This window comes from Aethalodelphis obliquidens, unplaced genomic scaffold (assembly GCF_003676395.1).
Source record: "Aethalodelphis obliquidens isolate GAN/ISIS:26980383/991018 unplaced genomic scaffold, ASM367639v1 scaffold488, whole genome shotgun sequence".
Classification (NCBI taxonomy): domain Eukaryota; kingdom Metazoa; phylum Chordata; class Mammalia; order Artiodactyla; family Delphinidae; genus Aethalodelphis; species Aethalodelphis obliquidens.
Genome location: NW_020838402.1, coordinates 1,130 through 6,517, shown reverse-complemented (window position 1 = coordinate 6,517; position 5,388 = coordinate 1,130). Strand labels below are relative to the sequence as shown.

General features: G+C 36.7%; 1 pseudogene; it reads left to right on the top strand.

Annotated features, from left to right (window-relative positions):
* Nucleotides 1-3,830: 3,830 nt before the first annotated feature.
* Nucleotides 3,831-5,146, top strand: LOC113616783 (tubulin beta chain-like; annotated as a pseudogene).
* The last annotated feature ends 242 nt before the right edge of the window (nucleotides 5,147-5,388 follow it).

The following is a 5,388-nucleotide window of genomic DNA, read 5'->3' as shown; positions in this document are numbered from 1 at the left end:
TCTCTCTCTCTCTCTCTCTCTCTCTCTCTCTCTCTCTCTCTCTCTCTATATATATATATATATATATATATATATATATATATATATATATATAATGGAAAGGCATTTTCTTTTAAATATAGCAATGTGTACAGGTCTATCCCAAACTCCCAATCTATCCCTCCTCTCCTCCCTTCCCCACCACCGACAGTAACCATAAGTCTGTTATTCAAGTCTGTGAGTTTTGTAAATAAGTTCATTTGTATCTTTTTTTTTTAATATTCCACATGTAAACAATATCATGTGATATTTAGCTTTCTCTGTCTGACTTACTTCACTTAGCCTGATAATCATCAGGTCCATCCACATTGCTGCAAATGACATTATTTCATTCTTTTTAGTAGCTGAGTAATATTCCCTTGTATAGCTGTACCACATTTTCTTTATCCATTAATCTGCTGATTGCTTCCATGTCTTGGCTCTTGTAAAGAGTGCAGCAATGAACATTGAGGTGTATTTATACTTTCAAACCATGTTTGATAGGTAATGACACTTTGCTGGGTATCCTGGGTTGCAGATTTTCCTTTTTAGCAGTTTGAATATATCATTCCACTCTTTTTGACCTGCAAAGTTTATGCTGAAAAATCAGCTGATAACTTTATGGGGGTTCCTTTGTATAGAATTATTTGCTTTTCTCTTGATGCCTTTAGTATTCTCTTTTTAACATTTTGCCATTTTAATTATGATATGTCTTTGTGTGGGTTGTTTGGGTTCTTCTTCTTTGGGGACCCTGTGTGCTTCCTGTATTTGGATATCTGTTTCTTCCATCATGTTTGGGAAATTTTCAGCCATAATTTCTTCAAATACATTTTTGATCCCCTTCTCTCTCTCTTCTCCTTTTGGGACTCCTATAATGCAAATGTTGGTATGCTTCATGTTATTCCAGAAATGTCTGCATTTTTTTTTTTTTTTTCCTTTTTGCTGTTCTAATTGGGTGATTTCCTTTACTCTGTTTTCCAGAGCACGTCTATTTATCACCTAGTCTGCTATTAATGCCTTCTAGTATGTTTTTCATTTCAACTATTGTATTCTTTAGTTCTGACTGGTTCATTTTTATGCTTTCTATTTCATTTTTAAAATCCTCACTGTTTTCATCTGCTTTTTCCTCTAACTCATTTAACATTCTTATTAGCATGCGTTGAATTCTTTATCTAGTCTATTGCTTATTTGTTTCATTATTTATTTTTTCAGTTCTTTTAGTTGAGACCAGTTCCTTTGCCATTTCATTTTGCTTAACTTTCTCTGCCCCTATGAATTTAGGTGAAATGATTACCTATTAAGTCTTGAAGCAAGCACTGTTCTTATGTGGCAACATCCTACCTTTGGTGGGAGAAGTGGATTTGACATAGATACCAGTCACATCCTTCCTCAGTGTGTGTTGGCAGCTATTACTTGGTAGGGAGTGGGGCTGGAGATGAAAGGGCTAGAGCTGGAGCCAGGTGTAAGGTGGATTTCCCCTCTTCTCAGTGACCATCACCACCCTATTGGTGGCAAGGTCTGATTCCAAGTTGCTGGAGCAGAAGACATGAGGGTCAGGCTTGAGCTGGCTTTGTTCCCTTGAAGTTGTTTTTTTTCCCCCCCTCCCAGTACAAGACACTTACCCCAGTGAGAAGGAGTGCTGATGCGAGTGAGATCTATGTGGACTGTCAGCTCATGTTGGCTGCACACAGAGTTTGGAGCTGTCTTTGATGCACCAGTGAGCTGCCTGTGCAGCTGTCAGCAATTGTTCCCCTTGCTCTGCTAAGACAGAGCCTCAGGTCCCCTTTGTCCCTCACTGTCAATTACTCCCCCAGGATAAAATTGAGAGTCCTATAACAACAACAATAGCATTTTCATATAATTCCAATAGAATAATCTTTTTGAAATATTCAAAGACTTGCTGTGTACTTTAAAAATGTGTCAAGATCAAAATCCCAGTACAGCAAAATAGTATACTAAACAGAACACAACTAATAAATGATTTGAAATAAGATTATGACCTTGAAATCTATGATAGCACAGAACAATGGATAAGTATAAATTTAATTTATTCATAGAAGGAAACAAAAATAATTCTGCTTAAAAACAAATAAAACTTAAGGATTTTTAAAGAGGTAATTAAATTTTCTAGGCATGTGATGAAAATAGGCTGGAAAAAGTTTTTTAACCTTTGGAAAAATAGAAGAAGAAAGGGATGGTTTGTAAGGATTTGTTGTATGTATTAATTTTTTCCTTTTAATCACTAGAAATCAATAAACAGTTTTATTTCTTATTTGGAGTTGTTGAGATATCTAGGAAAATAATAAACTTATTTGGAGTTAAAAACACTATGAATAAAAACAAGATATGTAGAATACAATTTGACAAAGAAAATATAACTTCCTAAAAAGTAAAATAAAATTAAAAAAAAGCAATGAACCATAAAACAACATTACCAGCAGAAGCAACAATATTTTAAAAATTTAAAACCACTTAGAATTAATACCAATTTAAATTTTTACATAATAATATGTATTTAAAGAAGATTTTTCTCATGTGGGTAATATAAGACCAAGTAAAAGTCAAATCTATTTGATGTCCACAAGAGCAATGACTAAAACAAAGAAAAAAATAAAAATTGACAAGTGTAGAACAGGAATAATTTTTAATTGGTCATCATATTAATATCTGAGATATTTGAATTAAAATGTAAAAAACACTTTTTTCACAGAAAAAAGTATCATTATTTAAAATGTGCAATTACAAAAACTTTTAATTTCCTTGAAATTTGTATAAGGAAAATAAACACAGGCATATACACACCACATATACACACAGTAAAAAATGTATAGGGAGTACAAAGATAACAGAAGAAACATTTTATGTTTGTTAATGTATTTTAACCTATTCCTTCCAGCCCTTGGCATATCAAAGAGATAAAAATAAACAATATTTAATATAATTTCAATATATATTAATTTTAGTATTGTTTTGTGCTAAAATCTACACCTTGTAGAGAATAAATCATGCATGTAAGCTTCCATGAAACATTTTACAACACCTAACTATATTTTATGCCTAGAAATAACATTAAGGAATTCCAAAAATATTATCTTAATGAAATTAATTTAGAAATTAAAGTATAAATTACTTTAAAAAGCAATTAAAAAAACCCAATATTCACCTAAATTATATGGGTATTACAATATACACTCTTATATGAACCCAATTTAAGGGTCTAGTAAAATTTATGATTAATACATATTTGAAAAGTAAAGATAATGAGAAACATATCTATGAAAAAATGGTATGTAGTCAAGATATAACAATGGACAATTTCAAAACTGTGTTACTACAAAGAAAGTTTTGTTACAAATAAAGACAAAATAATAGAAAATAAGTATATTAAATGGTTAAATAGCACTATAATAATTGCAAATAAAATATTATAAGTTATAATATTTCTACTATCTCTTTCAAATATTAAAATATATATGGTGACATCAATAGCAAGAAGTTTTAAAGATAAGAACTTTTATAGACACTATTTCAAAATATATAACACATTTTAAACTGTGAAAATAATTTCAATAATAAAATATATTTCTAGAAAATGGAATTACATTTCTTATAGGTAGTAAATTGTGGTATTAGAAAGAAGGATCCTCTCTCAGAACCTTCCTGATGCCGCATTTGTATCCTGTTTCTCCAACCTCCAGGGCCCATTCAATCCTTCCAGCCTGTGACGAGCAGCAGAGAAAAACTAATTACATATCATTTTCTTGCCCCATACACACCTTGAGGCAAGCAAAAAAATAGAATAAATTTTAACAATGAGGGAAATTGTGCACATCCTGGCCCATCAGTGTGGCAACCTAATTGGTGCCAAATTCTGGGAGGTGATAAGTGATGAACATGGCATAGACCCCACCGACACCTATCATGGGGATAGAGACCTGCAGTTGGACTGCATCTCCATGAACTACAATGAAGCCACAGGTGACAAATATGTTCCTCATGCCATCTTGGTGGATCTAGAACCTGGGACCATGGACTCTATTCGCTTAGGTCCTTTTGGTCAGATCTTCAGACCAGACAATTTTGTTTTTGGTCAGTCTGGGGCAGGCAACAACTGGGCCAAGGACCACTACACAGAAGGTGCCGAGCTGGTTAAGTCGTGGATGTGGTTCTGAAGGAGGCAGAGATCTGCGACTGCCTTTAGGGTTTCCAGCTGACCCACTCGCTGGAAGGGGCACAGATTCTGGAATGGTCACCTTGCTCATCAGCAAGACATGTGAAGAGTATCCCAATGGCATCATGAAGTCTTCAGTGTAGTGCCCTCAACCAAAGTGTCCGAATCTGTAGCTGAGCCCTATAATGCCACCCTCACCATCCATCAGCTGGTGGAGAACACTGATGAGACCTACTGCATCCACAACCAGGCCCTTTACAACATCTGCTTCCACACCCTCAAGCTGACCACGCCAACCTAAGGGGACCTGAACCGCCTCATCCTGACCACTAAGAGTGGTGTCACCACCTGCCTCCACTTCCTTAGCCAGCTCATTGCTGACCTCTGCAAGCTGGCAGTCAACATGGTGTCCTTCCCATGTCTTCACTTCTTCATGCCTGTTTTTTCCCCTCTAACCAGAGGTGGAAGCCAGCAGTATCAGACACTCACTGTGCCCGAGCTCACCCAGAAGATCTTCTATGCCAAGAACACAATGGCTGCCTGTGACCCCCACTATGGCTGGTACCTCACCTTGGCTCCTGTCTTCTGTGGGTGAATGTCCATGAAGGAGGTGGATGAGCAGAAGCTCAACATGCAGAACAAGAGCAGCAGCTACTTCCTGGAATCAATCCCCAGCAACGTCAAGACAGCTGTCTGCAACATCCCAATCTGTGGCCTCAAGGTTGTGGTCACTTTCATTGGCAAGAGCACGGCCATACCGGAGTTGTTCAAGTTCACCTGAGTGCAGTTCTCTTCCATGTTCTGCTGGAACGCCTTCCTCCACTGTACACAGGCGAGGGCAGGGACGAGATGGATTTCACCAAGGCTGAGAGCAACATGAAAGACCTCATCTCTGAATACCACCAGTAGCAAGATGCCACAGCAGAAGAAGAGATTTTTAGTGAGGAGGCTGAATAGGAGGCCTAAGGTCAAACCCCATCACCTAAGTCTTCTCAGTCCCTTCAGACTTCTTCCTCAGTCATCCCTTTCCTCTCCCTCAGAATTTGCATTTTCTGACTCTTTTTTTTTTCTTTTTTTGGGAGGTGGGTAGAGGTTCTAGAACAGTGCCTGGCACATAATAGGCACTCAATAAATATTTGTCATTTGTTAAATATCTCCTCTCTCTTTCCACTTCTGGCAGAACCGTTTCTGCCATTCTG